This window comes from Lacerta agilis, chromosome 6 (genome assembly GCF_009819535.1).
Source record: "Lacerta agilis isolate rLacAgi1 chromosome 6, rLacAgi1.pri, whole genome shotgun sequence".
Classification (NCBI taxonomy): Eukaryota; Metazoa; Chordata; class Lepidosauria; order Squamata; family Lacertidae; genus Lacerta; species Lacerta agilis.
In genome coordinates, this window is record NC_046317.1 from 94,562,447 (window position 1) to 94,572,058 (window position 9,612).

Sequence of the window (9,612 nt, forward strand, 5' to 3'; positions counted from 1 at the left end):
ATTAAAAACGGGAAATTTAAGGGAAATAAAAAATAAGGGAGAGCAGCGGGAAACTGCTTGAAATAAGGGAGAATCCCGGGGAAAACGGGATACTTGACAGCACTGCTATCCAGTGCTTGACCCTGCCTCCCTAGGGAGCTAGGTTTATGCTGAGTTTATGGTGTGTAAGGGAAGAAACTGGTTCTCTGAGTCTGAGCAAGACACAAGGAGGAGCCTGGGGAAGGGAATAAGGGTCTTTCTCCCCCACCGAAAGTGAAAAGCCTATATCCCTTCCTCATCCACTTCTTTCTCAGGGTAGGGAAAGGGACTGGTATGGGAGTCGTGGCAGATCAACTGCTTCCCAGGAGAGACATATTTGTACGTCCAACAAGTTTATGTTTAAATTTATGTCACTTACCAATTAATATTGTTTTTTTTATCAAATCTCACCATGGGCTCAACGGACTGGGAGGTTTCGTCAGAACGGGCTGCCCAGCTGCAGAACAGCAGAAGCAGGCAGACCTGTGTTGCCTTCAGACAGAGCCCCATGGTGTGTCACCACAACGCACGGAAGGAAACAGAGAAGACGTGACCCGAGGAGGAAGGAGCAAAAGCGCAACAACAACAAAAACGTTATTATTTTGGGTTATGAATGAATTACAGTGGTTGAGATTTGAGGGTGTACAAAAAGCGAGTTCCACGAAAGGAATCGTCATTTCTTAAAAGGTGTTGCCAGAATTTCTTCATTAAATGCCTGAGTCACAAAAACATTACCGTAAGTCGCCATTGCTGTATTGGTCTGTCACCCCTCCCCCTCCAAACTCTATTGCCTGGGTTATGAAGGTGCCCTAAATACTCTGGGATTTTACACACAGTGACTTGCGATATCGATCACACGCAGTCTGCAGTCCGCTGGCAGCAGGAGTACAATATGGGCATGCCTTTAAGTTAACATCTTACAGGTGAAACTCGCAAAATTAGAATATACACTGGTACCCCGCAAGACGAATGCCTCGCACAACGAAAAACTCGCAAAATGAAAGGGTTTTGCAAGTTTTTAGTTGATTCGCGAGACGAATTCGTCTATGGCTGTTTTTCGCAAGACGAATTTGTCTGGCGTGGTACCACTGTAAGCCGGCACCGGACCGCGCCGCGTTTTAAGGCTGCTGTTCGCCCGCTGCAGCCTTAAAACGCAACGTGGCGCGGTCCGGTGCCAGTCGGAAGGGGAGTCGGCCGATCGCGCCCGCCATCTTGGGTGGACATGCGCAGTCGAACCAAGATGGCGGACGCGATCGGACGGCACCCCTTGCGACCGGAGCCACAAGGTAAGACTTTACAGCTATGGCGCCGCGCCGCGTTTTAAAGCTGCAGCGGGCGAACAGCCTGGACTTTTTTCCCCATAGGAACGAATTAATTAAATTTTAATGTGTTCCTATGGGAAACGGTGCCTCGCAAGACTAAATTTCTGCAAGACAAAAAGTCTTGCGGAACGAATTAATTTCGTCTTGCGAGGCACCTCTGTAATGGAAAAGTCCATTTATGTAAGCAATTGTTTTCATTAGCTACTGGAGTTTAACAGTTTCAGTGTATCTGAAGAAGTGTGCATACACACGAAACCTCATACCAAGAACAAACTCAGTTGGTCTCTAAGGTGCTACTGGAAAGAATTTCCTATTTTGTTTGGAGTTTAACATGTGAGATAGACTCATGGCATGCAAAGCGAGATATGTCAAGCCTTTGCTTGTTGTAATTGTGATGATTATGGTGCACAGCTGATGAAAACCCCAAAGTTGAGATTGTTAATTTGGGGTTCTCATCGGCTGTACGCCATAATCATCACAATTATAACAAATAAAGGCTTGACATATCTCACTTTGCATGTCATGAGTCATGCAAAAAAACCAAGTCATGCAAAAAAAAACAACCAAGTCTCCAGTCTCAAAGGTCGTCTCCAGAACCTCTCTCTTTCTTGTAGATCTCCTACCATCAGTGGTGTCTTTGGGAAACTGCATCGCTCACTTACCTGTCCAGCTGGACTGCAGATTCCTCAGGAGCAGACAGACCTTCACCTACAGACCTTCACCTGCTAATCTCCTCTTTGATGGTAGGGAAGAGCCAGATATTATATACTCACACCAGAAATGAAAGAACCAATTCAGAGCTTTGATAAGCACTGGGATGTGCGAAGTGAGTGCATCTTCCAAGGTAAATATTTTTACTGACAGATTGGAAATTTTTGGAGGAGTCGTCAAGTGCCAGGGATCATATGACTCTCTGGGAGGCGCACAGAGGCACGGCACAGGATCAGACCACGGCTGAGGCGGCTTCCACAGGAGCCCAGCAGGTGACGCTATAAAGAGCAGGGGGGAATGGATGTAAAACGGGGCTGCCCAGGGAGGACACACACGTGCACCGTGCGACACGTGGCTCGCACTTTCACAAAAGTGGTTCACCAGCCCTGGCTCCTCTCCCCTGCTATGGTTTTATTGGTTTTACTTATTATGGTTCTCCTTCCCATCCCTGTCCTGCCTTGTAAGGGAAATTTCATTTGACGGAGAAAGCAGCCAACACTTTCCCCCTCTCCAGCCTGGTCCTATAAAGTGTTTCACATTAAATATATGCCACCTCCTTAACATTTAACACTGCTCTTTCTCCAAGATTCCACCTAAACATTAGGAAGAACTTCCTGACAGTGAGAGCTGTTCGGCAGTGGAATTTGCTACCAAGGAGTGTGGTGGAGTCTCCTTCTTTGTGTGGGAATGTTTAGGAGTGTGGATGAGTATATATTATTTATATATCTCAATCCCAGCTTGTGTGAGCAAGCTCCAAACTTAGCAGAGTTTACATTCCCTTTTAAAACACAGCAGAAAAACGTTTGCATAGGCTTGCTTAAGCCAGCTATATTCCTGGTATATTTCCCCTTGTTCCCTCTTAAAAGCAAAAAGACACAATACTGATTATAAGATATGAAAGGAGTTTACTTACAGACATCCATGAGTCACAGTACAGGCAAAAAGAGGCAGACGAACTTAGATAAATGTATTTACATGTGGTGAAGCTGCTTCCATGAGGGAACAGGCTTCACCTCTGCTTCTCTCAGCTGCAGGCTGAGAGAGAGCATGCTGCTTCTTCAAAGGATGAGGCAAAATGGACAGTGATCTTTGGGATGTTGTTCCCAGGTAAGACCACACCTACTTCTGGTTCCTGTAACTCAGTCCAGGTAAACAGGAAGTTAAGCCTGGAGGACTGAGTTACCTTCATGTCCTCTCTAGGAGTGTTGTGTTTGGCTGCTCTGTGTTTACATCCCACAAACCCCTTCTCAGACGAACACAACATACAAAAATATACAACTTTATTCAACCACCCAGAGTCCCAGCTTGACACGTAGATTCTGGAAACTCTCTCTTGGGAGGGGCTTCGTCAGGATGTCCGCAGCCATCTCATTGGTGCAGCAGTACGACAGTTCCACAAGTCCATCCTGGACTGCCTGACGTATATAATGGTACCTCACACCTATGTGTTTTGTCCTGGCAAGGAACTTTTCACTCTGTGTCAGTTTTATGCAACTCTGATTGTCCTCCAGCAAACTGACAGGTTCCTTTCTCACCAAACCAAAGTCCTTGATGAGTTCATCCAGCCAGGCAATCTCTCGGCACGATTCCGATGCAGAAATATATTCAGCTTCTGTGGAAGATAATGCTACACAGTTCTGTTTATAACTGCCCCACACAACAGGTCCATCCCCAAACATAAAAACATGACCACTTGTGGATTTATAGTCAGCATTATCCCCAGCCCAATCTGCATCAGTGTACCCCACCAACTTAGGGTCACTGACAGCTGGCAACCTTAATTTACAGTTCACTGTACCCTTCAGATAACGCACCACCCTCTTCACGCCAGCCCAATCATGCTCAGTGGGAGAACTCACTTTCCTGCTAAGAATCCCCACTGCATTGGCTATGTCAGGTCTACATGTGGTAACTAAATACAAAAGTTTACCAATTACCGACCTATATTCACTGTTATCTGGCAACAGCTTCGAATCCTGCTGATTCTTCAGGAAGTCTGTGGCCATGGGCGTTGCAACTGGGTTTGCGTCTTGCATCTGCATGCATTCAATCAGTTCATTTATTTTCTGTCGCTGGCTGAGAAGAAACGATCCGTCTTCTTCTCTTTCCACTTGGATTCCTAGGTAGTACTTGACATCTCCTAGTTCTTTGACTCCCACCTCTTTGCTGAGGTGTTTCACAATTTGCACATAGTCTCTGTTATTAGATGTTGCGATAATCAAGTCATCAACGAAAGCCAATATATAAGAAAATTGTCCATTACTTGACTTACTGTACAAGCACTTGTCAGCGTTTCCTTGCTTGTATCCAAGTTGCACCAGCATACTGTGCAATTTCTGATTCCAAGCTCTAGCAGCCTGCCTTAATCCATAAAGTCCTTTTTCTAATTTGCAGACTAGATGAGCCTCATTCGGTTTTATAAAACCCTTAGGCTGTTTCATATAAATCTGTTCTGTAATCTCGCCATGCAAAAACGCAGTCGAAATATCGATGTGACGCACGTCCATTTGCTTAGAGGCTGCTATGCTCAAAAGCATTCTTACGCTACTGTATCTTACAGTTGGTGCAAACGTTTCATCATAATCTTCACCATATTTCTGCGAAAAGCCTTGTGCTACTAGCCTTGCTTTGTAGCGTTGCACTTCCCCTTCTGACCCCTTCTTAACCTTGAAAACCCACTTGCAGCCAATGGCTTTCTTACCCGGAGGTAGTTCTGTGAGGGTCCAAGTCTTATTTTGATGCAGTGCATCCATCTCCTCCTGCGCGGCCTTCTTCCAGAGACTGGCTTCTGCAGTTGGCATCCGCTGAATCTCTTCCCATGTGGAAGGTTCCTGTGGTGACGCCGACCCTGCAAGGTAGGACAACCTTACCGGTGGAACACCTCTGTTGGTTCTGGATGAGCGTCTGACCTCTGGTTCTGGTTCCCGAACCGCATCAGCTTCTTCATCATCCTCCAACGCTGGCATGTCCCCTTCTGGATCCTCTTCGTCTCTGGAGCCGCCAGGATTCTGGTCCTCTGCGTCTTCTGGTGCATCACCTGTAGGGGGCGCTATGACACTAGAAGGCAGATTAGTACTTTGTGGGGTTACAGAAGGAAAGTGTATAAGTTCTTGAGTCCATTCTGACTCTTTGGAACAGTCAATGACAGTCTTCCTTGTGTCAACCTTTGCAGACTGGCTTTCTGAAAGATCAACCTCATAAACATTATTGATTAGCTTTCCTTGGATATACACTTCACCATGCTTGGTTACATTGCATTGTCCATTTTCAAATGTGACCTTGAAACCTTTCTTTTCAAATGTGGATACACTAAGTAAGTTGCAGTTCAATTCTGGTACAAACAGAACATTAGACACTCTGGTTCTAAATGGTTCATTGTCTACATTGAATTCCAAATGCACAGAACCTGCACCTTTCGACTTCAAAATGCGGCCATCTGGTATCTGAATTTCAGATTCTTCATCATTTAGTTCATCAAAGTACTTTTCATTAAAACAAAAATGGGAGCTCGCTCCAGAATCTAAATACCACTTATTATGCACATTTTCATAATTCTGGACAGCTAAGCTCCTTTCTTGCAGCAGCATGTTGCACTCATGCTTCCCCCTTTTGTCCCCTTCTGGCTTAAAGGGGCGGGGTTTGTTCACTTTAGGAGATTTACAGTCCTTTGCTATGTGACCTCTCCTCTGGCAGTTAAAACAAGTTATTTCTTTGGCCTTTTTAAATTGCTTTGAAGCATAATTACAGTCACTTCTCCTAGAGTTGCGTTCTTGAGAATCCAAGCTTTCTCTGCATTCCTCTCTTAAGTGGCTGATTAATTCATTAAAAGTCAGATCTTTTGTGTGATCCATTAGGCTTCTAAATGAAGAAAATGCTGGTCCTAGCGATGCTAGCAAGAAAGTCACCTTAGTCACTTCATTAAGAGCTTCAGGAGTGAGAGCAATTCTTTGCACAATCTCTGAAAAACTCTTAACATGCTCTGTGAACTGCTCTATGGAGTTCATCTTTAACTTGAGCAATTTATCTAGCAAATGCCTGTAGGAGTTCTGTGTAGATGCTCCATAAATCCGCTCAATGTCTTTTAAAATCTGGGATGCATCATCCTCAATGTTTATTAAGGATAGATGCTCATCGCGAAGTGCACTTAAAATTATGTGCTTGGCTTCGCTATTCTTCCTTTCCCAGGCTTCAATTTTGGCTAAATCTTCTTCTTTATCTCCTGTAGGCTTTTCATCTTTTATAGCCTGCAGAACGTTCCTTGCACTCAGATATACCATTAAGCGTTGCTTCCAGTGCACAAAATTATGGTCGTTCAGCAGCATATAGTTTGGCCTTGCTTCACTAACAAAAGCTACACTAGCCATCTTAAAATTCAAAAAGTTGAAAAAATTTCAAAAATCCAAAAATTTGTCAAAAATTCCAAAAATCAAAACCTCAAAAATGCTCAAAAATACAAAAACCTCAAATAAATCTTCACTGCCTCTGAGTACTGTAAACTCTGAGGGAGGGGAGGGGGTTAATCCCTTTTCAGCACAAAGAACAAAGACAAAGAAACATGTGCTCACCAGGAAGTACTTTAAAAAAAAAATCCAACTCAACTCAAAAACACAATCCAATGCAATCCTTCAAAAATACACAAAAATATGCAATACTGGGGCCCATAACCCTTTGTGGGAATGTTTAGGAGTGTGGATGAGTATATATTATTTATATATCTCAATCCCAGCTTGTGTGAGCAAGCTCCAAACTTAGCAGAGTTTACATTCCCTTTTAAAACACAGCAGAAAAACGTTTGCATAGGCTTGCTTAAGCCAGCTATATTCCTGGTATATTTCCCCTTGTTCCCTCTTAAAAGCAAAAAGACACAATACTGATTATAAGATATGAAAGGAGTTTACTTACAGACATCCATGAGTCACAGTACAGGCAAAAAGAGGCAGACGAACTTAGATAAATGTATTTACATGTGGTGAAGCTGCTTCCATGAGGGAACAGGCTTCACCTCTGCTTCTCTCAGCTGCAGGCTGAGAGAGAGCATGCTGCTTCTTCAAAGGATGAGGCAAAATGGACAGTGATCTTTGGGATGTTGTTCCCAGGTAAGACCACACCTACTTCTGGTTCCTGTAACTCAGTCCAGGTAAACAGGAAGTTAAGCCTGGAGGACTGAGTTACCTTCATGTCCTCTCTAGGAGTGTTGTGTTTGGCTGCTCTGTGTTTACATCCCACACTTTGGAGGTCTTTAAGCGGAGGCTTGACAGCCATCTGCCAGGAATGCTTTGATGGTGTTTCCTGCTTGGCAGGGGGTTGGACTGGATGGCCCTTGTGGTCTCTTCCAACTCTATCATTCTATAATTCTAAGATTCTAAGATCAGAGGCAGTAATACTTCTGAACCCCGGTTGCTGAAAATTGGAGAAAAGGAGAGCGATCTTGTGCTCGGCTTCTACTTGTTAGGTTTCCCTTTGGGGTATCTAGTTGGTCACCATGAGAGAACACAAAGCTGGACTGTTGCAGGCTGTTGGCCTGATCCAGCAGACTCTCCTTATGTTCTCGAGGAGTACTGTTTCAATGTTTCAACCCTACCTGCCCTTTCTCCAAAGAACCTGGAGAAACTGATGTTGTGTTTCCAGTCCCAGGGGTCTCCTACCCAGTTCAGGGCTGGACAGTTTCACATTCGCAACAGAACTGCATTATGTACCTCTAGAAACTGTATTCTCAACATGGATGGTTCTGCAGCCCAGATAAAGGTTTCACATTTGTATATATGCCAGCAATTAGGGTGGATTCTACGTGCATGTTAAAAACATTGTGAAAATGCTTTAAAAAAAAATCATTTTGAAAAATGCGTTGGATTTGCTGTAGCTCAGAGCCGCCACCTAGTGTCAAAATTGTATATTGCACTTGACAACACAGACAAAACGTTTTATTTCCAGCCGTATAGATGCATTCCTGTTCATAGAATCACTGAAGAGACCCAGAGGGTCATCTGGTCCAACCCCCTGCAATGCAGGAATCTCAACAAGCACTCCCTCATCCAATTTGGAACCATGCCAGACTCTGTTTATCTTTGCAAATGTGCTTGCAGTTTTATTGCTGCACAACTTTGTCGGGGTTTGGGTGCTGGAGCTCCTCGTGCACAAACTTGGACTGCTCATGCACGAGGTACCAGTAGCGGGGAAAGCGGCCAGCGTTCCGCGTGCTTTTGAGCACGGGCGCCGGCCAGGTCTCACAATCCGAAGGAAGCTGAGTAAGCCGGGTGATGACTCCGAAGGTGCATGAGTTCTTAATTGCCTTCTAAATGAAATATTGCCTCGAGAAATAGAGGATACCCTGAATCTGAATAGGTAGATCAACTCAAGGAAATTAAAATTTTTACCTTAAACCTTTTACTCCCCTTTTTACCCCAAAGAAAGACAGACACCGGTTATATCTTTAGTGGCTTTGGCAGAACCCGCATAGGCTCGTCCCCTAAGCTAAGTTCTCCTAAGCTCAAAGTCCCTGCGCGCCCAATCTTCCGCGAGGCTAACTAAATAATACTAAAACCGAAATATCTTCCGCAAGCCTAGCCCTAGACTAAACCTAAAAGAAACCTAACTAAAGCTAAACCGAATGATCTGCCGCGATCTAACTCTAACTAAAGGAAAAACCCATCCAACCCATCCAGCCAGCTCCCAATACCCTTAAACTAAACTAAGGCAGAACGTCGTCTAACTGAACCAAAAGAACATAGGAAAAACGTGCCTAAAAGAACGTGCCTAAGCGGGGAGCCTCAGCCTTTTATTTAGGAACAAACGTGACATCATGATCAATGCCTCAACCAATAAAATCACTGTTGCTGCCCTCCAAAAAGGCGGGAAGCAAGTTTAACGTTCATTAATAACTTTGAACATGACCGGAACTACAAAATAAAGGCGGATTAATCTCATTGGTGAACCAAACTATTCATTCTTACTTTCACTTTTGCTTTTGAGCGTAGTAATACCAAAAGTAGTTCCCGAAAACCTCATTAAACAAATAGATAAATGTGGATCCTATGGCGGATCCGTGCAACGTATTCCGACACAACTTTATCCTTTGCTCTCCTTTCACTAGCTTGGCTTATTCTCCACTACACCCCCAACTCATCTCTCTCTCTCTCTCTCTCTCTCTCTCTCTCTCTCTCTCTCTCTCTCTCTCTTCCTGTCCTCCTTCTGCCTGTCCATCTGATAAAACATGCATTTTGCTACCAACTCCCAACACATAATGTACTTGCTAGCCCCAACGTCACTGCAACATCTTTTTGCATTCTGCCTCCTCTAAGCACGACATGTGGCATAAATTCCACCTTAGAAGATTTCCACCTTTATCTGATAGGGCTTTAAGATTTCACAATTTGCAGGGGTTTAAGAGAACTCTGTAGAACACTAAAGATGATTTTGTGGCATGTAACATAATCACTCCATATCCGTCTGTGAAGACAGGAAGTCCCTGGGCACCTGCACTCGGTACAGTAAGGACGTCAAAAACATTTCAGCCAGCGTGATCTGGTGCCATCGTGAGATCCCCTTTCACCTCTCAGCAGAT